Raw genomic sequence first — 24,487 nt, 5'->3', positions numbered from 1 at the left:
GTCCTGGTTTAGCCCTGGTTTAGTCCTGGTTTAGTCCAGATTCAGTCTTGGTTCAGGCTTTGTTTTCTTCTCATTTCATTCCTGCTTCATCTCTGACGTTTACCTCAGGGATTGACACGATTACAACCAGATTTAGTGCTGCTTTAGACCCTCTTTATACCCGCTTTAGCCCCTCTTTAGCCCCGTACGATCCCTCATTTGCCCGCGCTCGTCTCCATGTCACCGTCGGCGTGCTTTCACCTTGCCCTTATTACCCGCCGCAGACCGACGCGCCGCAGACCGACGGCTCCTTCCCAAAACCCAGCGTATTGTTATTTGTCTTTCATTTCGCTCCCTCGTCTTTTTTCGGCGTCCCATCCCCCTCTCCCTCTCCCTCTCCCGCTCCGCCCCGCCTCTGTTCCTCCGTCTATTATTCACTAATTTTCTTTCATTCCCTCTCTCTCTCCCGCTCGCTCGCCCTCTCTCCTGCGGCGCTGCCAGTTGGCCCCGTGCCAGGGAATGCTCGTATCAGCTGGTGGACCGGGCCCTGCCAACGTGGAGGACGGGCAGATGGAAACGGCGCAAACCGAGGAAAGGGGCCAGCGCCGAGGCCCGATGAATGACAAAACCCGCGCAACGTGACTCGATGCGTCGGTCGTGTAGCGGTGTATCGAGTCAAATTGCGCGGGCGTTGTGTGTCTTGTTGTATACCGTATTTTCCGGACTATAAGTCGCACCTTTTTTCATAGTTTGGGGCCGGGGTGCGACTTATACTCCAGAGCTACTTATATGTAATAATATTTTTGATTTTCACACTGGCAACCACAAGAGGGCGCTCTAGGCTCTAAGCAACGCAGAAGAAGAATCTGCACTTCCTCTTCCTCTGGAGTTTGTGGAGTTGTTTAGAAGTGACACAGAGGAAGAAGAATTCAATGAATTTAGTGATTTGGGGTAAAACTGATGCTTTGATATCGATTATCGATGAACTTGTTAGCATGTTCTTTATGCTATAGTTATCTGAATAACTGTTCATATGTTACGCTAACATACCAGACACTTACCACAGTTCTGTCTGTGCGTCATGTAGCTGAAGGTGTTAGCGTTAGCATACGTCATGTAGCTGAAGGTGTTAGCGTTAGCATACGTACACCTGTTCACCAAGTTCTCTCATCTGTTATTATTTTAAACTGTTCTTGGTCTTGGATTTTATCAAATAAATTTCCCCCAAATATGCGACTTATACTCCAGTGCGACTTATAGTCCGGAAAATACGGTACTCTTAAACTTAATCTTGAGTACATTTACGTTGAAATCTCTTGTTTTAGAAGTTGTGATGAACGTGATTTGTGCTCAGAACGAGTCTAAAGATGATTCGTGAACTTAAAGGTCCCATAACATGCAAAATCGACTTTTCAGAGCTTTTAACCTTCTTACATTGCTATCTGTGCTTCATATATGTCCAGAGTGTTTTTTTGATTGATTCCCGCAGTGTTTAGCTATATTACAGACTATCTCCTTTCCTCGAATCTCCAAACTGACGGGGGTGTTCACAGGACCGCGTCATAACCACAGGCACGCGTCATCATCCCCCCTCCCCCTCCCCCTCCTCCCTCTTCACCCGCCTGCCGCCTGCCGCCTGCCGCCTGCCGCCTCCCGCCCCCTTCCCCCCCGGCTCCGCGCTGCTCGTGTCTCCCTACAAGCCCGGAGTTTTTCTGCTTCGATTTACGAGGAAACACGGCTCAAAGAGGCCCAAAACTTCATTAATGATATCGCACTCTTTACTATTATCACAATGGTGAAGGTTTATGTGGCACTTGATGCAGCAACCGGGACAATAAACGAAGAGAAGTTCTATCCGATACGAAAAACCAAGGTTTGGGTGATATTTCTTAACTATTATGTTAAGGGTGTTGCACAACCCTTATTATTATCAATTATACACTTAGGATAGACTACGAAACGTGAAAAAAGCATGTTATGGCACCTTTAAAGGAGAATTTGACCTTATTGAACTTTTTGGGGGCGTTTCAAGCGTCCGTCGTCTTGTAACAGCCTTGTAACATTTACCGACATCGACCTGAAGACAACTCTGAGAAACCCTCGTCCCTTTTTTTAAATATTCGGCAATGTTAAATATTTTGTTGTCTTATTTCAATAAAGAAAGAAAAACAGTGTATTTTCACAATGGAGATGCAGGGGGCGCTCTATCGCTAAAGTTACTCAGTCCTGCTCTAAAACACTTTAAACTCAGGGTTTTTCTGACTTCGTAAACAGGATTAATGAAACCAGCGCGAATGAAGCGAAACACAACTCCAGGTAAGTTTTTGACGAGGGAACAAAGTTATAATAAAGTAGATTAAACATAATATGTGTCCTTTAAATGGCAATAATTAAAAGTTAATATAGTTTATGCTCGCAGAATTCACTCTGACAGCCATTTTTATTTGTCGTTAATAAGACAAAATGCAATTGACGCTAAAATTGTGAAAAACAATCAGGAATTATGTTTTTATCCGATCGCCCCGACCAAACCCGGGACTAAATCCGGACGTGAACCCGGACTAGACCAGGATCAAACCAGGAAATGCAAATATCATCGTCTGATTATCGTTATCTGATCCAAACCAGGTCTAATTCAGGTCTTTCAAATCAAACAAAGGACAGAAAAGGTCAAAACCAGGGCTAAACCAGCTCTAAACCAGCTGTAAACCAGCTCTAAACCCGCTGTAAACCAGCTCTAAACCAAACCAGCTCTAAACCTGCTCTAAACTAGCTGTAAACCAGCTCTAAACCCGCTGTAAACCAGCTCTAAACCAAACCAGCTCTAAACCTGCTCTAAACCAGCTGTAAACCAGCTCTAAACCCGCTGTAAACCAGCTCTAAACCCGCTGTAAACCAGCTCTAAACCAAACCAGCTCTAAACCTGCTCTAAACCAGCTCTAAACCAAACCAGCTCTAAACCTGCTCTAAACCAGCTGTAAACCAAACGCGCTCTAAACTAAACCTGTTCTAAACCAAACGCGCTCTAAACTAAACCCGTTTTAAACTAGACGCGCTCTAATCTAAACCCGCTCTAAACCAAACGCGCTCTAATCTAAACCCGTTCTAAACCAAACGCGCTCTAAACTAAACCCGTTCTAAACTAAACGCGCTCTAAACTAAACCCGTTCTAAACCAAACGCGCTCTAAACCAAACCCGTTCTAAACAAAACGCGCTCTAAACCAAACCCGTTCTAAACCAAACGCGCTCTAAACCAAACCCGTTCTAAACCAAACCCGTTCTAAACCAAACCCGTTCTAAACTAAACCCGTTCTAAACTAAACGCGCTCTAAACTAAACCCGTTCTAAACTAAACGCGCTCTAAACTAAATCCATTCTAAACTAAACACACTCTAAACTAAACCCGTTCTAAACTAAACGTGCTCTAAACTAAACCCGTTCTAAACCAAACCCGCTCTAAACCAAACGCGCTCTAAACCAAACCCGTTCTAAACCAAACGCGCTCTAAACCAAACCCGTTCTAAACCAAACCCGTTCTAAACCAAACCCGTTCTAAACTAAACCCGTTCTAAACTAAACGCGCTCTAAACTAAACCCGTTCTAAACTAAACGCGCTCTAAACTAAATCCATTCTAAACTAAACACACTCTAAACTAAACCCGTTCTAAACTAAACGTGCTCTAAACTAAACCCGTTCTAAACCAAACCCGCTCTAAACCAAACGCGCTCTAAACTAAACCCGTTCTAAACTAAACCCGTTCTAAACTAAACCCGTTCTAAACTAAACGCGCTCTAAACTAAATCCGTTCTAAACTAAACGCGCTCTAAACTAAACCCGTTCTAAACTAAACGTGCTCTAAACTAAACCCGTTCTAAACCAAACCCGCTCTAAACCAAACGCGCTCTAAACTAAACCCGTTCTAAACCAAACGCGCTCTAAACCAAACGTCACACAGATATTCAGCTGCTTCAAGTCTTCACCCAATCCGTAATTACAAAAACAAAATCCATTCTATTCCACATTCATCCGTTAGTATTTGATTATCGTGGACGAATCTGTCAATAATCTGGAGAGGACGGGGGGACGATGGGGGGCGACGGGGGGACGACGGGGGCCGACGGGGGCCGACGGGGGGACGACGGGGGGCGACGGGGAGAAGCGGCGAGCGAGGAGGGCGAAGCCTTTCCAGAGTCAAAACCCGTAAAAAGTCAAGAGATTAAAAAAGAGAAGAAACTGGAGGAGAATGTGTGTCTGCCGCATTATCATATGAATATGAGCCTCCGCCGCCGCCGCGCATTGTTCCGGGCGTGACGCGCGCTGTTGCCAACCGCCGCCGCCCCCGTCACGCCAATAACACACAAATTTGGATAGATGGAGAGACGGAGATAAGGTGCGGGGGGAAACGAGAGCGGCGGGGTTAGAAAGAAGGGCGAAAGGCGAGCGGTTTTGTCTTCTTTTTTACACGACAGACGGATGAGATTGAAATCGGGTGGAGTGGAAGAAGCGCAGAAGAAGCGCACGGCGTCCAGGTGTAAATGAAGCGAGAGATGTCCAAAAGGGTCTTTCGAGCGAGACGCGACGGAAGACGCGGCGATGCCAGGGTTTGGGGCGAAACCGAAGGAAAATGAAGGATGAGGATGAGACGCGCAATGGTCCGAACTCGAGCTGATCGGAGTTTCCTTTTTTTGTTTGTTTGTTTGTTTGTGTACCTTTGCTTCGAACATGCGTTTAAGTCAAAGCCGATGAAGGTGGTGACATTCTGATCAACACATTTGGCACTTTATTATATGTAAATAGACAATAACGTGTTTGTAAAAGAGCAGTAAGTCAGGCCTGTTCCCAGTGCATGAGGGACTCCTCAGGGCTGCGCTTTGTCACCGCTTCTGTTCATAGTTTTTATGGATAGAATTTCTAGGCGCGGTCAGGGGTCGGAGGGTATGGTCAGGGGTTGGAGGGTGTGTTCAGGAGTCGGAGGGTGTGGTCAGGGGTCGGAGGGTGTGGTCAAGGGTCGGAGAGTGTTCTGGGGTCGGAGGGTGCGGTCAGGGGTTGGAGGGTGTGTTCAGGAGTCGAAGGGTGCGGTCAGGGGTTGGAGGGTGCGGTCAGGGGTCGGAGGGTGCGGTCAGGGGTCGGAGTGGTCAGGGGTCGGAGGGTGTGTTCTGGGGTCGGAGGGTGTGGTCAGGGGTCGGAAGGTGTGTTCTGGGGTTGGAGGGTGTGTTCAGGAGTCGAAGGGTGTGTTTAGGAGTCGAAGGGTGCGGTCAGGGGTTGGAGGGTGCAGTCAGGGGTTGGAGGGTGCGGTCAGGGGTCGGAGGTTGCGGTCAGGGGTTGGAGGGTGCGGTCAGGGGTTGGAGGGGGTCCTGTTTGGGGACCACCGGATCTAATCTCCTCCGTCTGGGAGCCCCTGCTTAGACTGTTGTTCTGTGTTTTATATATTTGTTGGCTTTTTTAAATATTTAAAAAAAAAAAAAAAAATTTAAAGGAAAGGAGTGGACAAAAGTAGAAACGTGTATATATATATATATATATATATATATATATATATATATATATATATATACACACACACACACACACACACACACACACGTGTGTGTAAAATTAATACATTGTTTCTGTCTCAACATCAGTTTTTACACGATTAGTACAATATTAAATCCCTTTTTTCACTATTTGACATTTACATTACTCTCATATCTTCTTTTGCAGTCATTTTTGAATTGTTTTATATTTACACTTCCTTTTAATTCCACTGGCAATCGTTGTCTTATTCCTTGAACTGAAGCACAAACAAATTTCCTCGTTGTTTGCGCCGTTTTAAAGTTCATCTTGTTCATTTCCACGACTCAGCGGTGCAGCAGATCCACATATTCGAGTACACAACACGTTTATTTCACTCAGTTTATTATTCACAAACTGCGACTTGTCTGTTGTAAAACTGTGATAAATGTTTACTACAGGGACTATCGCACCAAACAAAGTCATAATTAGAAAAACATGAGAAGCTGTCATGTGCCCTTTAAGCACATAACGCTTCATTACGGAATGATGTTATTTAAAAGCATGTGATACGGATGTTGTACCGACTCCAGCTCAAGTCAGTCTGGATATTTTTACTGCCACTTTATGATAACTCTAGCCTAAATACACCATGAATACTTCACAGTGTTTGTTCAGGAGAAGGTAAGAAGGATTCAGGCTCACAAGCTACTATAAAAGGGTAAAGGTTAGTTTGTCCTGTTTTAGTCCTGGTTTAGTCTTAGTCATGGTTTAGTCCTGGTTTAAACCTGGTTTAGACCTGGTTTGGACTTGATTTAGTCCTGGTTTAGTCCTAGTCCTGGTTTAGACCTGGTTTAGACCTGGTTTATACCTGATTTAGTCCTGGTTTAGTCCTGGTTTAGTCCTAGTCCTGGTTTAGTCCTGGTTTAGACCTGTCCTGGTTTAGTCCTGGTTTAGACCTGGTTTAGACCTGATTTAGTCCTGGTTTAGTCCTGGTTTAGTCCTAGTCCTGGTTTAGTCCTGGTTTAGACCTGGTTTAGACCTGATTTAGTCCTGGTTTAGTCCTGGTTTAGTCCTAGTCCTGGTTTAGTCCTGGTTTAGACCTGGTTTAGTCCTGGTTTAGACCTGATTTAGACCTGATTTAGTCCTGGTTTAGTCCTGGTTTAGTCCTAGTCCTGGTTTAGTCCTGGTTTAGTCCTGGTTTAGTCCTAGTCCTGGTTAGGCATTGCTCATTCTGAATTCATTGTTCATGTTGTTGTTTATTCCATTACAGGTGTTTTTTTATGAGGCTGTAAACAATGTGTGGGAAAACAACAACATCTGTGAGAAAAATGAACGTTTTCGGACTGAAATCTTACGTAAAATGACATGTTAACGCAAAAAGAGCGTGTAAAACGTCCCGGAGCGTGTACAACGTCCCGGAGCGTGTAAAACGTCCCGTCCCGGAGTGTGTAAAACGTCCCGTCCCGGAGTGTGTAAAACGTCCCGGCCGGGAGGGTGTAAAACGTCCCGTCCCAGAGCATGTGAAACGTCCCGGAGCGTGTAAAACGTCCCGTCCCAGAGCATGTGAAACGTCCCGTCCCAGAGCATGTGAAACGTCCCGGAGCGTGTAAAACGTCCCGTCCCAGAGCATGTAAAACGTCCCGTCCCAGAGCGTGTAAAACATCCCGTCCCTGAGTGTGTGAAACGTCCCTGATTCCCCTCGTCTGGTTTTGTTTGCTGTTGGTACAAAACAGACTCTGCACCGCGCTGACCCTTAAACACAGCGCCGTGACAACAGTAATTAGAGGATATATCGCCGCGGCGACGCTCAGAGGCGACGCTCAGAGGCGACGCTCTGGTGAGATAATCACGCCGGAGGTTGTGGGCGGATCCTTTTGGAGTCGTGGTTGTTACATGTTATGACTTTAACGTGTTCTGAGCCGTGACGCGTGTGATACAGGAAGTTGTAACGCTTTATAATCACTCGCCTCAATAATAAAGCATAAAGTGTTCAGGATGAAATAAGAAGGATTCAGGCTCACAAACTACTATAAAAGGGTTAAGGTTAGTCTAGTCCTGCTTTAATCTTGATTTAGTCCTGGTTTAGTCCTTTTCTAGTCCTGTTTGTGTCCTGGTTTAGTCACAGTTTGGTCCAGATTTGGTTCTGTTTTGTCCTGGTTTTTATAAAGTCAGGTTAAGTCTTGGTTCCATCCAGATTTAGAAGGGTTTATTTCTGATTTTGTTCTGATTTAGTTCTACATGGTTTAGTCCCAGTTTAGCCCTGGTTTAGCCCCGGTTTAGTCCCGGTTTAGTCCCGGTTTAGCCCCGGTTTAGCCCTGATTTAGCCCCGGTTTAGTCCCGGTTTAGTCCCGATTTAGCCCCGGTTTAATCCCGGTTTAGCCCCGATATAGTCCCGATTTAGTCCCGATTTAGTCACGGTTTAGTCACAGTTTAGTCCCGGTTTAGTCCTGTAGTTATTACATGTTACATTGTTAATATGTAATAAGCCTTGATGGACTTTCTAAAGGAACATAACGTTTATTAAGCATGATTAAGGCTTAATTACCATGATCTAAAGGTAAAGTTAAGGATGAAGAGTATTAAGTAAATACTAGGCATGAATCATGCTTAATAAACTATTTGTTCACTGTGAATTAAGTCTTTGTTCATGTGTAATTATCATGACGTGTCGCTTTAAATACAACACAAACAAGGACTGAACGAGCTTCACAAAAGACAAATATAAAAGACAATGTAATAAAGTAAATAAACCACAGCAGCATAAACGTGGCTTTGAGGCGTGAACTGAATCCACTTGAGTCACGGTCATAAAATACGTTTAGGCAGGTTTATTTTAGGGCCGTTTTTGATGTCATTTTGTAAATATCTGCTCGCGCCGGGTCAGGTCCGGGCACGCGGCGTCAACGTGTGAATGAGCGCTTTGTGTGGGCGGAACTACTAAGGCTTAAATCAGGTCTAATTCAGGTCTAATTCAGGTTTAATTCAGGTTTAATTCAGGTCTAATTCAGGTTTAATTCAGGTTTAATTCAGGTCTAATTCAGGTCTAATTCAGGTTTAATTCAGGTCTAATTCAGGTCTAATTCAGGTCTAATTCAGGTTTAATTCAGGTCTAAACCAGGTCTAAACCAGGGTCTAAACCAGGTCTAAACCAGGAATAAACCAGGTCTAAACCAGGACTAAACCAGGACTAAGCAGGTCTAAACCAGGTCTAAACCAGGACTAAACCAGGTCTAAACCAGGACTAAACCAGGTCTAAACCAGGACTAAACCAGGACTAAACCAGGTCTAAACCAGGTCTAAACCAGGACTAAACCAGGACTAAACCAGGTCAACAGATAAAAACATGAATCCGCTGAAAGTCTCCACTGAGTCTGTAATAAACAATACATAATTTTTTTTTTTTTCCAATTGAATAAAAAATAAATTAGAAAATACAAATACTCCAAATTATCTACAGTATCTAGTTCATGGCAACACAATATATCGCAAAAGTATATAACATCGTAACAAACCAAAAATATCGCAACCGCACAAAGTTCTTCTGGTTTTTAAAATGAAAAGGCTGATTTTAAGTCTCATTTAGTCTAAATTAGCCCTGATTTAGTCTTGGTTTAGTCCGTTCCGCACACATTAAAGCATGAGCACGTTTCCTTTTAATACAAGTGAGAATAAAGTGGCAAAATCGCGCCGCTCGTCTCTACAGTAACATGTGGTTTTAATGAATGCTCTTCGCTCGTCACCGCCGCCGTGCGCTGCTCTGTCATTTGGGTTTGTGGGTTTTTTTATGGCTCGTTTCACTCCTCCAGGTCGGATTCCTTTTCCTCCTCTTCACCTCCATCTGAACTCCTTTGTTTTGCTCTGATTAACTCCAGTCTTACCAAAAAATGTTTTTGGAAAAATCTGTTTTTTTACATTTTATCAATATTTTAATGGCAAAAAATGACCAAAAACGACGTAAAAAGTAGTAAATAAGAATCTGGATTTTTTTATCGACGAATAAAACAAAATAAAACATGTACAGAATGGGCAAAACCAAGATAAAACGACTTAAAAATTTGAAAATAAATGTGTTAATATCTGGATTTTTTTTTTTGTGTCGACTAATAACACTAAATAAAAAGTACAGAACGGGCAAAACCAAGAAAAAAATACTTAAAAATGTGAAAATAAATGTGTAAATATCTGGATTTCTTTTTTCAACTAATACAAAAAAAATGTAAAATTACATAATGGGCAAAACCAAGAAAAAAGTACTTAAAAATTATAAATACATTTAAATATTTGGATTTTTTTGTTGACAAAAGAATAGACAAGAACCCCAGCTTGAAACTCACTTCACTTTCAATCAATTTTAAGCGTTTTTATCCAAACAGAGATGTTGCTAACACTTCATAATAACGACCTATACCGTAGTAAAGCATGAACAAAGACTTAACTCAAACGCCAACAAATAGAAACAACGTAGAAAAGTAAAAAGTAAAAGTAGATACAACGAGTATTTCCGGATTTTTAACTATTTAGCTAACACTCCAACAACCTTAACCTTAATTAATCATTTATTAAGCCTGAATAAAGCTTAATAAACGATTGTTCATTGTGAATTAAGTCTTTGTTCATGCTTTGTTAATGCAAATTAGGGTGTAGTTATTAAAAAGTGGCACCTTCATTGTTTTATGTACAATTATGTGTTAAATTACCATAATCGAAGGCCGAAAATATGAGATTTGAACAAAATTTGACCCATGTAAAGCTAAAACGAACCTCAGAATGTACTTTTCGGTGTCATTCCTGCTCTTAACGACTCCTCAAATACTAAATTAGCTAAAGATTCTGTCCAACAATCGAAGAGCTTTAGCGTCGACTCCGTGGCCGTATTACTCCAGTCGTTTTTTTCCTTCTGAATCGGGACAGGAGACGCTCTTCTTTCCCCCTGAATCTCCGCCCGCTCGCGTCCCTAACAACTGTTGCCGGCGTTTCTCATGAATGAAGCGAGATCTGGCGGCGGCGGCGACGGCGGCGGAGACACAGAGGCAACAAGAACGAAAGCAGACGCCGTCAAACATCACAGCCGCGGAGAAAAAAGAAGAAAAAAAAGAAGAAAAAAACAGCCGGCGCCTTGGCTCGGATGTGGCGCGAGCGAAATCGAAAACGCACGCTTCTGGAAACAGGATTACAGACGGGAAAGGGGCGTGAGGGGGGCGTGAGGGGGGCGTGCGGGCGTCGTCGGGAATCACAGGGTTCGCTTGGGCTAAAAGGCTGATCCGTGCGCCGTCCGGGGATCGCCTGAAGGGGCAGGAGACGGGGAACGGAAGCTTCGGCCCCGGACGGATTTAACGCCGATTCAATTCCCGGGTTTAAAGGGGACGTATCGTGCTTTTATACTTATGACGTACTGAACGGTGACGCGAGCAGATTCAGCGTTTTTTTTTTTACGTTTTGTTCGTCGTAAAAAGCCGCAGCGTCGATCTAAAACGGCTCAGTAACGGAAATGATCGACCGACTTCCTGTTCTGAACTGATAAGCCCCGCCTCTTCACGCAGACAGTTGACATTGACGTGTTTTTTTTTTTTTTTTTCAATAATCACAGTAATTACAGATTTGTGGGCGGGGATAGGGGGTGGGTGAAAACAGGAATTTTCCCAGCACTCGAGCCTCAGTTGCAGGACAAAATAGGATTAACTCAAACACGCAATGAAAATACAACTTTGGGTAAGCGAACGATAAAAGAACACCATTGTACCAAGTTTAAAAGTTCAGTAAAGTTGATTTAGCAGAATATGTCTCTTTAACGCTGCAGTACCTGATTTTCAAACTGTTCAAAAAAGACATAATTCCCGTTTAAACGACACAAATTATGCAAAATGTACTTGTTTTGTGCTTTTTACCATCGTGTTACACCATCAACCAGACTCCAAACACCACCAACCGGACTCCACACACCATCAACCGGACTCCACACACCATCAACCGGACTCCAAACACCACCAACCGGACTCCACACACCACCAACCGGACTCCACACACCATCAACCGGACTCCACACACCATCAACCGGACTCCAAACACCACCAACCGGACTCCACACACCACCAACCGGACTCCACACACCATCAACCGGACTCCACACACCATCAACCGGACTCCACACACCACCAACCGGACTCCACACACCATCAACCGGACTCCACACACCATCAACCGGACTCCGAACACCATCAACCGGACGGACTCCATTCACCATCAACCGGACTCCACACACCATCAACCGGACTCCAAACACCACCAACCGGACTCCACACACCATCAACCGGACGGACTCCATACACCATCAACCGGACTCCAAACACCATCAACCGGACTCCACACAACATCAACCGGACTCCAAACACCACCAACCGGACACCCACACACCATCAACCGGACGGACTCCATACACCATCAACCGGACTCCACACACCATCAACCGGACGGACTCCATACACCATCAACCGGACTCCAAACACCATCAACCGGACTCCACACACCATCAACCGGACTCCAAACACCACCAACCGGACTCCACACACCATCAACCGGACTCCACACACCACCAACCGGACTCCACACACCATCAACCGGACTCCACACACCATCAACCGGACTCCACACACCACCAACCGGACTCCACACACCATCAACCGGACTCCACACACCACCAACCGGACTCCACACACCATCAACCGGACTCCGAACACCATCAACCGGACGGACTCCATTCACCATCAACCGGACTCCACACACCATCAACCGGACTCCAAACACCACCAACCGGACTCCACACACCATCAACCGGACGGACTCCATACACCATCAACCGGACTCCAAACACCATCAACCGGACTCCACACAACATCAACCGGACTCCAAACACCACCAACCGGACACCCACACACCATCAACCGGACGGACTCCATACACCATCAACCGGACTCCACACACCATCAACCGGACGGACTCCATACACCATCAACCGGACTCCAAACACCATCAACCGGACTCCACACACCATCAACCGGACTCCAAACACCACCAACCGGACTCCACACACCATCAACCGGACTCCACACACCACCAACCGGACTCCACACACCATCAACCGGACTCCACACACCATCAACCGGACTCCACACACCACCAACCGGACTCCACACACCATCAACCGGACTCCACACACCACCAACCGGACTCCACACACCATCAACCGGACTCCGAACACCATCAACCGGACGGACTCCATTCACCATCAACCGGACTCCACACACCATCAACCGGACTCCAAACACCACCAACCGGACTCCAAACACCACCAACCGGACTCCACACACCATCAACCGGACGGACTCCATACACCATCAACCGGACTCCAAACACCATCAACCGGACTCCACACAACATCAACCGGACTCCAAACACCACCAACCGGACTCCACACACCATCAACCGGACGGACTCCATACACCATCAACCGGACTCCAAACACCATCAACCGGACTCCACACACCATCAACCGGACTCCAAACACCATCAACCGGACTCCACACACCATCAACCGGACTAAATGTAGTTAAGATAAATGTATCTAAAATGTTGGTAAAAATATACACATTTTCTTCCCAGAATAGCTATTTTTTTAAGTTTCTAATTTCACTTCCTGTTTGTAATTGATGACATCACACTCGGAAATTTGGCCTGAACTCATCTAATGTCACAATTATTTTATTTGACAAAGAAAAACAAACGAGAGCGACTTTATTTCGTCGAATCATTGTTTAGAGAGTCAAAAAAAGTTGATTTATTTTGTGTAAATTCTGCATAAACTTTCCGTCCCTGGTGTGACTTCCTGTGAAAAATTTCAACAGATTTTTCCGCTTTTCTCCGCAAACAGCCGCTCGATCGGTGTAAAACTTTAATTCAAACGTACGACAGGCATAAACACATCACTAAACCCAAAAAAATAATAATTTGAAAATCGTAAAAACCTGCCGTACGACGCTTCAAACTTACGGCGTTGTCGCGTTCGTCCTTGAGCCGGTCCAAACCCCGGGGGACTTGGGGACTCGGGGCCCCGCACAGTGACATATATTAAAGACATGTACGCGACGCCTCGATATAGACGACACTTCATTTGACTAGCGCCCCCTGGGAAATCTCCCATCTCCTTTTAGCATTACGTTACAACATATATGGGCTAATTTACTCTGCGTTGTTATCTCGGACGCTCGGCGGCTTCGACGGAACAACCGGTCGCGCAAAGTGTATTTTAGAATTTGTGATTACGTTTTTTTTTTTTTAGAGCTAAAGTTTTTATAGCTTTAAAACTGACCCTGGGGTGGACCGCCCGAGCACAGCCAATCAGGGCACTGCGCTTGGCTCGCACTTCCTGGTTGACAAAGACGTAAAATACTTTGTTGTTGTTAGAGGCAGAAAGTGCGCAGCGGTCTCGTTTTGACACAACGTGCTGCTTTTACGATGCGGGAAAACACAAAATGTACAAATACATTTATAAAAAGTGGCAGTTTTAAAGTCGCTGGACGATTTTTATTCATGTTTGAGGAAAATTAGTTTTGGGTCAAATGAGCGCGGAACAGACTTTGCAAAGGAGAAAATAAGCGTACAAAATGTATACAAGGGGATAAGTATATATAAAGTAAACATTAAATCCTGGGGCTGGTCGACATGAGAAAAAAGAATAATCATCAGAACTGTTTTGATCAATCACGATTTTAAATTTAGTTTTTGTCTTATTCAAAGCAAAAATGTACTTTTGGCGGCAGGAAAAAGACAAAATGACACAAAACCCCCGACGACCAAAGACTGGACTGACATCATCACAGATATTTGACAAATAAACAAGAAAATTAGATTAAAACTTAATTTTGAAAAGGATTTATTCGACCGACTCTGGACTGTTTTTTATGTTTAAATGTGAAGTTTGTTTATATTTTTGTTTTGTGATAATTTGCTCTTTGGTCGTGTTTGTTTATGTGTTAGTTTGTTTTTTGATAAATAAAATAAAATAAATAAGTCAATTAAATCAATTAAATACATTTTCTTCTGCTTATCCGGGGCCAAAATGAAATTAAATAAAGTTAAATAAAATAAATAAAGTTAAATAAAGTTAAATAAAGTTAAATAAAATAAATAAAATAAATAAAATAAAAGCAAAAATGTCTTTCAATGTTTATTTTCTGCACATAAACAACTTTTAATCAGTGCCAATAAACACATTAAGCCCCATGTTTCTCCTTTTTGCTCCAACACACATGTTTAATGACGTACAGTAAACCACTACATTAAAAACACCCCAAGTTTAAGACTAAAGTCCTCTCCGAAAGGCCCCAAACACTCACACTTACACCACGTCATGTCCCCCCCCACAAAAAACGACTCCAACAAGTGTCCCGACGCGGCTCCGCTGCCCGCGGCAACGCGCTAAATGCAGGCTAATCTTCGATAGCGGCGGAATATTAGCCGCTCGTCTCCGCAGCCTCCGAAATGTCACAATGGAACAGATTGTGTGGAAGCGAGGCCGAGCAGGTGTCTCTCCCGCAGCGCGCTAACGACCCAATTATATCAATCAGGAGCCTTGATTGGTGCGCCAGTATTTCCCTCTTCCCTCTCTCGTTCCCTCGCTCGTTCCCTTTCTCTCCTTTGAAACGCACTCTTAGGGTCCAAGTGGCACCTGGGTTTAGGCTCCTAAAAGGTTCTTAAAAGTGTGCACAAAAGGAGAAGGGCGAGGGTCCCGATTCTGATGCGAGGGTCCCGATTCTGATGCCGCGATACGGTTTCAAAATCGCTCTGTTTTTTCGGAGGCAAACGGGTCATTTTTCGACGCAAAATGAAGCGCGAGATCGTCCCGAAACTGCACGATAAAGGCCACGTTTTGTCCTTTAAATGAATAGATGGATAGTTCAACAGTCCAGTGGCTAGAGGGATGGAAAGAAGAGAGGAAAGAGAGAGAGAATGGAGAGGAGAGAATGTATATGGGAAGAATGGAGAGAAAGAGGGGGAGGAAAGAGGCACGACGAGAGAGAGAGAGAGAGAGAGAGAGAGAGAGAAAGGAGTGAGAGATAGAGAGATGAAGAGAGAAAGAGGCTGAAAAGGGGGAAAGAAAGGAGGAGGGGAGCAGAAGAAAAGGACAAAAAATGTTTAATGTCACACACACAAAAAACCCCGTCGGGAGCTCAATCTGAGGGTCCAAGTGGCACCTGCCCGGACATCGCCTTTCTCCGAGTAATGTATAGAAGAGAGGAAGGGCGGGCGGGTGAAGAGAGAGAGAGAGTGTGAAGAGAGAGAGAGAGAGAGGGAGAGAGAGAGAGAGGAGGGGCAAAGAAAGTGAGAGGGCGAGCGACAAGGGACTTTACCCAAGACGCTGTGTGAGAAAAACTACGAAACTACGTTAAAAAAAAGAAGAGGGAGACAGAGAAGGGAGAGAGAGAATAAGAAACAGAGGAGGAAGGGTTGAGAGAGAGAGTGAAAGAGATAAGGGGAGTGTATGGGGGGTAGAAAAGGGGATCGTGACAGACAGAGAAGGGAGAAAGAAAGGTAGAGAGACCGTGGCAAGGTGGACGGATGGAGAGAGAAAGAAGAGTGGGGAAAGAGAGAGGGGGGAGAGAGAACGAAAAAGAATGAAAGAGAAAAATGAAAGAAAGAGAGAGACACGAAGAGAGAAACAGAGAAAGTGAAGAAGGGAGCAGGAGAAGAAAGAAAGAAAGAAAGAAAGAAAGGAGGGAAGAAGGAGGAAGGAAAAAGAGGGTAAGGGATTAGGAGAGACAGGCAGGAGGTAGGAAAGGAGTTTCAGAAAGACAGAGAGAAGTTGAGAGATGGAAGAGTGTGGAGGGGGGGAGAAGAAGGGGAAAGAGAGTGTGGGGAGAGAAAGAGAGAGAAAGACATGATGGAGGTAAAGAGAGAAGAAGAATCATGAAGAAAATAAAAGAAATGTTGGACTAGAACGTGAAAGGAGAGAGTGAGAGAGAAAACTGAGAGACTGAGTGCGAGAGAGAGAGAAAGTCAAGAGAGAGAGAGGGAGATACAGAGAGAGAGAGACAAGAGAGAGACAGACAGAGAGAGAGAGACAAAGAGAGAGAGAAAGTCAAGAGAGAGAGAGACAAGAGAGAGAGACAGACAGAGACAAGCGAGAGAGACAGAGAGAGAGAGAGAAAGTCAAGAGAGAGAGACAGACAGAGAGAGACTGAGAGAGAGAGAGAGAGACAAGAGAGAGAGAGACAAGCGAGAGAGACAGAGAGAGAGAGAGAGAGACAAGCGAGAGAGAGACAAGCGAGAGAGACAGAGAGAGAGAGAGAGAGAGAGAGACAAGCGAGAGAGACAGACAGAGAGAGACAGAGAGACAGAAAGAGACAAGAGAGAGAGATAGAGAGAGACAGACAGAGAGAGAGAGAAAGAAAGAGACAAGAGAGAGAGACAGACAGACAGAGACAAGAGAGAGACACAGAGAGAGAGAGAAAGAGAGAGTGAAGAGTAGAGATTAGATTTGCAAGATTAAGATCGAAATCGCAGTTTGAATGAAACGCGATTAGCAGATCGCGCAGGAGGCCGTTTCCCCCCCCCGTTTGAACGGCCCTGCTCCAGTGGATTTGTATTTGTTTCATTCCATCGTCTTCACTATTACTAACTATTACTAACTATTACTAACTATTAGAAGAATGAATCGCAGAAGCAGCGATGGTGGTCGAGACGTCGTCGTTTCCTCCACAAACCCAATATCTAGATGAATTCTAACGCACAAAAAAACGCCGACTATAGTTCAGATTTGCACGAACACGCTCTGAAGTCATCGCTCGGTGGTTTGTCGCTTCGTAGTGCGGCCGCGGTCGACTAAAAACGCGTTCTACCGATCGATTGGTCGTATTTCTAAGTATTTCTAAGTATCTGAGACAAACTGCACTCACAAAACGACTACAGAACAGAAACAGAAACAAACAGGTTAGAGTCATAGTTACTCCCAAATCTTCATCGAAACTCACTCCGTACCTTCTCATACAAATTTCGGTCGACTAACCTTCGCCTACGACCAATGAATCGACTAAACATCTAAAGACCTACAGCGCAAAGACCTAATAGCTATTCTTGTCCATCGCAATTCAATATCCGCGGCCCGAAACGTCACTTTGAAAACTGTGAAATGAGCGTAAAGCCCACTGGATTAAAGTCGAAACTGCTTCTGAAACCCTCACGATTGTTCTCAGTTGTTGACACTAGGTCGCTAAGTAGAGGGAGAATTGAAGCCTACGTCGGTGTCTCCAAAAAAGAAGGGAGAAAAAGAAGAAAAGGGAGGAGTGAGTAGAGGGTTTTGGGGGTGGGCCTGGTGGGAGGGCGGAGAACACTTGAACATAAGCAGAAACGGTCGGAAGGGTTTTTGAAAGGGGCTACGCCGTTAGAGCCCTTTTCACCCGCGAAGGAGACACGGCGCGGGTTTTCGCTTCGGTCTCTGCGTCTCAAAATGACCGCGTTCGAACATGGAATCCTCAGGAACTACGGCGGTTTGAACGGTTGAAGAAAAGAACGGCAGAGCGTGAGAGTCGGCGTTTGCGTCTCGATCCGATCATGAGTCGATCGGTTGGAGACAACGTATTGTCTCTGGCGCCTCGTTATTTTTGTTTCGCGGCTGAAATTGCCAAACGGATCATTTTTAGACACCGAAAAATCGCCCGTTCTTCCGTGTAAAACCTAAAATAACAACGCACTAAAGGCGGGCAATACAGGGTCTCTACAACTGCGCCGCTAATCGAAATTTTATCGAATTGAGATCCGATTGTTTTGCGTCGTCAATGACCGGCCAATCTCCTGTCAGTAAACGTGTTTTGGAGGCGGGATCAGACGTTTGACTGATGAAAAAACACATTATGGAATTAAAAATAAAAACTATTGTTGAAAATTGTGATTGACACAAAAAGTCTGAGGGCTAACCGTTTAAAAGTCGCAAAAAGAGTGGTAAAATTAACAGAATCTCGCAGTGTATTCTACCAACGACATTCAAACGATATTTCTGAACCTCGACCGAGACGATTCGATGCACTTTTCCGACCGATTGTGGAAATTTGATCCGATCATCGTTTTCGGAATGACAGATGTTTATATTTGTCGATTTCGCCGACCACACAACACTAGGACGGCGCTTAAACGTCACACACGGACACTTTAGTCAGGTTTAAAGTAGAGATGGACCGATATGTTGGAAGGCGATTTACCAGGTCGATATTTGCACTTCTAACGTAACGCTTTACATCTCCAGCAGGGGGCGATATTTAGGTTTTTTGCCGACCTGCTGCCTAAAGAATATATTTTTGGAACACTTTGGCGCGAAGAGGAAACGACACAAACTTCGCCCTCGTTTAGGTTTGTGGTCAAACGGAGCTTGTGTATTTAAATTACATAAATAATCAAAATCGGACCAAAAATATTGTTTTTCTGGATTCCAAACGAGCGGCACGGTAAAAACCAGAGCTTGATTATTTTTTTATTCCGATAACGACGTTCAGAGTGCATCCAACACACAACAGTGTGTCAAAACATGTCTTCAAATGTAAAAGTTGAGGTTTAAGTAAATCAGATAAATGTGAAATGACTCGGACATTTTACTTTATGCCATTATTTAGAAGTTCACAACACTTTTGCAGCAAATGATATATTAAACTTTTTTTTTTAAATACAAAAGCAGAACAATAAAAATGTAGTAATAATAATAATTAGTAATAACAATAGTAAAAAGAAAAATCATAATAATAAAACATAGTAATAAAAAATAACAATAATAAAATAATAACAAAAATAATATAATAATAACAATACAAAAATAATAATAATAATAATACATTTTTTTCAAAAGAAAATTCATGATATAATCCATTTTTCGATTATCCGCCCATATCTACTTGTGTTCACCCATTTGTCCATTTGTCCTCTGTATTTCGGGCAATGTCTTCTCCAGATCGTGGCCCGGGCTTATCGGGAGCGGCCGGAGGATTAGCCTGTTATGTGTTTATTAGGTTAAGTTCTAGGTACGCTTAGCGAGTTCACACAGAGGCGTTTGTTCTCCGTACTTAACCTGCTAAAGGAATTCCAGTCAAAAGCAGTTCAGGACGAATACGAGCGCACGAAAGCTGGGCAGCATGTGTACAATATCGTGACGTTTAGATGTCGAGAATGTCGTTTAGAGTGAAAAATGCTACAAAAACAGCTGATTCGCCCAAGAAATCGGCCCGTAAACTTTCAAAAACTGCTAAAAAGGTGGTAATACTGCACTTTTTAAAGCCATTTCACGTGTTTCCGATCATTAAACCTCAGCGAACACGTTTAAAGACACATTTAGACGTTTCTGTTAAATTGACATAATATCGTCAAAAATATTGCTAATTTCTCATATATATAGCCCACCGTTAACCAAAAACGTGAAACCAGTGTAAACTATCGTGGCTGGTTTAAAGCGTTTAAACTTTGTAAAGTCGAAAATCAGTCTAAAAGGATCGAAAATCGGACTAATTGATGACAAAACTATCATCAAAACTCGATACTTATTGAACTATTGAAACTGAGCTATTGAAAAGCTATCGATACTAAAACAACTCATGTAAACCGGACGGATGTCAAACAGTTTTGGATCGATCTGGAGCTTTATCAGATTAAGTACGAGACGTTTTGTGAAGAAAGTGAGTTTAAAAAGCCTCAGAACTGTAAGTAGTCAAGTATTTCCAGTGCGTAGTCAAATATCCTCTACACAACTGCAATACAACAAAGTCGACTTGTCAAGCCATTATTCTTATTGTGTTCTTATTGAACACTTTTACAGATGTTTTTAAGCAAATTCAGGTTGAAATATTGTGACTGACAAAAATATGAATCAGAAATCAGTTATTCTTCTTTGACTTCGCACCTTTTTTACTAGTTTTGGCCGGGGTGCGACCTATACTTATATTTATACTTATATATCCAGAGCAATTTATGTGTGATATTATTTGTTATTTTCACACTTGCAACTGCATTTCATTCTCCAGTGCGACTTCTATATGTTTTTTTCTTCTCTATTATACACTTTTTGGCTGCGACTTATACTCCGGTGCGACTTATAGTTTGGAAAATATGGTAATTATAGTCAGTGTCGGTGTATTTTAGAGTCCGTATAATGATTACGGTTGCTTTACTCGTCGACTGATGAACGGATGATAAGATTAACGATAATGATTTTTGGATTAAAATGCACTAATTCAACCGGAATCATTTCACGTTCCAAACTCCAGACGCGTGATAGTTGTGACAAACCCACAATCAAGACTTATCAACGATCAAATGTACACAAACTGTCAAAAAATGAAGAAAAAAGTTATGTGTATTCTTGAGCATTATTGCAGGGGAACTTTAACTTTATTTAAGGGGAACTGTTAACACCTGTACACTGAAGTTGAACATATCTTTTTGACGTATTTTAAGGCAAAATGTTTGCGTTTTGTCCAGTTTTAGGCGCATGGGTTCTTTAAAAAGTACTTGATATATAGATGTATGTGACAATTTGTGTTTTTGTGTGTGTGTATTCTATTTTAAAGCACTCTCACTTACTTTAAATCGTGCTCTAAACTTGCCTCGATAATATAAAGTCCACTTTTCAGCCCAGCTTTGTATTTTAAGTCATGTTTATTAGAGCTTGAACAGGTTGAAAAATTGTGATAATCCTAATTTTTCGTGACGTTTCAATAAAATACAGTGCATTACTGCCATTCAAACACCTTTTTTCATTGGCAAAAACCCCTGGCAATCGTATACATCTCCGACAATACCGTGAAATGAACAAAACGCCGTTGTTTGGATGACACTGAAACACCTTTACACGCGCAGGGCATCAGAAGATTCCGCCACTTCCTCTGCTGCGCGCATATCTGGCGTTTTCATAACACATTTTTCCGTCTAAAATTAGCCCGAGTTCAGTCGAGAGGGGAGTTTTGGATTCTGCCTCCTGCCATAAACATCCCGGCGCTTTCAACGCCAGCCAGCGCGAGTCGAGTCAACCTACTTCCACCACCAGAAATAAATAAATTAGAAAAACTCTGACATTTCGACACGATTTGGGGGGGAGTTAACGGGGCATTTCGGGATCCCACAAACATCATCTGTGATTTTCTGTTTTCTTTTGTGTGTGTGTGTGTGTGTGTGTGTGTGTGTGTGTGTGTGTTGTGCGTGCGTGACTGCAACCGCGGGAGTGTCTCCGGTCAAGCCAAAATGACACGTCCGCGCCTTATCTCAAGTGGAATTTCCTCCTCCTTCGCCCCTTGTGATGTGCGTCAATAACGTGCAACCATTTTCAGTCGCTCTCCCCCCCTCCTCATCCTCCCTCCCTCCTTCCTCATCCTCCCTCCTTCCTCTCTCCTCCCTCCTTTCTCTCGCGGCCATCTCAATTAAACGCACGCTAATGAAATAAATAATCAGGCAACAAACAATGCCCTGGACCAAAAAAAAAAAAAAAAAAAAAAAACAGCAAACGTGACGAAACAAATACAATTAAAAAATTATCGTAGTAAAAATAATAAAAACGCGCGGGGGAAAAAAAAAATATGAAAATGACAGTGTCCGTGCTCCGTAGGTTTTGTGCACAAGTCAAACAGGAAGGTGGCGTCGTCTCGTGTCACGTCAGTCCGATCTGTCTCACCCCCCGCTCCATTTTGTTCCTAAATTTTCTATACAAAAGATTAAGGGAGGGGAAAGGGACGAGAGCACGGGAAGAGGAGGAGGAAGAAGAAGAAGGGAGAAAGATCACGGATTTCCATCTTGAATCCGTCTGCCAATCTTTTCCCCCAAAACAGCAGCGGAACCCACAAAAACGCACACTTTAAACCGCGACTCGCACATTCGCCTGAACCGCGACAAATAAATAAATAATAACACACAAAATGCGGAAGGTGCGACACTTGCTTGCACACTTGCTCAACACTTGCTACTTCTTCTTCTTTTTCCCGTCTCGCGGGGGTGACGTTAGGACAGCTCGCGCGCGGGGAGGACAAAACGGTGGACCGAAAGTGCAAACGTGCGGAATCGGGTCGCGCGTCGCTTCTAAAAAAGAAGTGTCGCGGGGCGAGCGCGCGCGTGGGGGTGAAAACAATGCACTTACACGACGCCAACAATGGAATTAATCGAAGCTAATCGCGACTAACGACGAGTTTTTTGGCGTGGCGGGGGTAAAGAATGCACTTTTACGTCGCCCTCTCGGCTTATTGAACCCTCCCGTCAACTTGTGCCTCCCTTTGTCAAAGCTACTTTTGCGTTTTTGGGACGTTAGTCAAATCGCGGTCACGTATCTACGCATTTACGGGACTTTCCCCCCCCCCGCCCCCACGTTTCCGTATATACGTTAAAGACGCACACGTGGCGTTAAAAGATATATAAACACGAGCTCGCTTGTGCCACGACCGGGCGAAAGTTTACGGATTATAAACGCCACTTTTTCGGAACGTTTCGAACTCCGTGATGACCCCCGCGGGACTTGCGGAGCGGAGCCACGCGGGGCACGGTGGCGTGTTTAGTCCCGTGAAACGAGCTCATTCTTTTATCTCTTTTTTTTATTTTTTTTTGTAATTTTTCTTTCTTTTTTTTTGCCCCGTTGTGTTTTCTTTTTGTGAGTTTTCGTCGTGATTCGTCATGTAATGGGACCGCGCGAGGCTTTTTTCTTTTATTTTCCCTTCTTCTTCCGCGTGCGTACGTCGTCCCCGCGAGCTCACGCCGGGCGGAACATACATGACAAAAAAAAAAAAAAGAAAAGTGAAATACGCAGACACGCGACGTCAAAAACCCCGAAAACTCTAAAGTACCGGCAACGAAACGCAACGCATCTGTTACAAGTCCCCGACACGTTACACCTTGTGCTTTCGTTACAACAAGAAGAAGAAGGAAAAAAAAAAAAATAGCCCCCCAAAAAAACCCAAAAATCGCTCTAAACGTCTGAAATGTCGCGACGCGGACCGGCGTTTGACGCGCCCGGTCCGCGTTAAAGTGCGACCGCGAAGCGCGCGCGGTCCGGCGTTACAAAACCCACGGCGCAGATTTAAAAACCGTAGATATATATGTATAAGACGGGTGAAAGTAAAGACTCAGTGTACTTACGGGAGAGGCGGCGAGGAGATTAATGACACGACACGTCATGATTACGTTTCACTTGAATTAAATACATTACGAGTTGAGGAAAAAAATGGAAATCAGGGGTTGTATACAAGCGTACGCCGTTCCCCCCTCCCTCCCTCTGCCACTCTGCCTGCTCTGTCTCTCTTTCACACACATACACACACTTGTACACACTTATACACACATATACACGCAGATGTACACGCAGATATACACACGCGCATACTCCTCCTCCCAATTCTTTTCCCACTTGCATTTCCCCCCATTTATTGCACCGGGGCGAGTGGTGAATAGGTTGAAGGAGCAAGTGAAGGAGGTAGGGAAGGAAGGAGGGAGGGATGTAGGTTGAGAAATGTTAATTATAATCTGAGCGCCGGGGTTCCATTTTACATCGGCGCCTGTCATCGCGGCGCGTTTGTGTCCTAAAAATGGCATCCGGGGCGGCGAGAGAGTCCCCGACACTCCTGCACAGGCGGTTTGTCCCTTTTTTTTGTCTGCTTTTTTTATTTTTTTATTTTGGGGGGGGGGGGGGGGGGGAGTTTGAGTGAGAAGGAGTGACGGTGTCGAGTCACATTTCTGAGCTTAAGAGTTTAGAGCAGTGCAAGAGTAAAAGTGATGTGTGTGGAATGCAGTAAGGGTAAAGTACAGGTGTGCAAACTGTGTGTAATAGTACTTTTGTTTGTTCATATGAGTCAATAAATACATAAATAAATGTGCAAACTGTGTGTAATAGTACTTTAGTTTGTTCATATGAGTCAATAAATAAATGTGCAAACTGTGTGTAATAGTACTTTTGTTTGTTCATATGAGTCAATAAATAAATGTGCAAACTGTGTGTAATAGTACTTTTG

The 24,487-nt window shown here is 43.9% G+C and overlaps 1 protein-coding gene across 3 annotated transcripts in view; it reads right to left on the bottom strand.

Moving 5' to 3' along the window:
* The window catches only part of znf219 (zinc finger protein 219), a 45,384-nt gene extending 21,623 nt beyond the window's left edge, over nucleotides 1-23,761 (bottom strand). For 2 of the 3 annotated variants that reach the window (XM_072458958.1, XM_072458960.1), the window contains exon 1: nucleotides 23,619-23,761. The gene's annotated coding sequence lies outside the window, so the exon portion shown is untranslated. Of the gene's footprint in view, nucleotides 1-23,605 lie in introns of all 3 variants that reach the window. The other variant, XM_072458959.1, reaches the window with a different exon arrangement.
* Nucleotides 23,762-24,487: the final 726 nt, after the last annotated feature.

The sequence above is a fragment of the Eucyclogobius newberryi genome, unplaced genomic scaffold, assembly GCF_026437365.1.
Source record: "Eucyclogobius newberryi isolate DKJ021-1_F unplaced genomic scaffold, fEucNew1.0.hap1 SCAF_22, whole genome shotgun sequence".
Taxonomy (NCBI): Eukaryota; Metazoa; Chordata; class Actinopteri; order Gobiiformes; family Gobiidae; genus Eucyclogobius; species Eucyclogobius newberryi.
The sequence above is the reverse complement of the archived record's forward strand: the minus strand, read 5'-3'. Positions and strand labels throughout refer to the sequence as shown.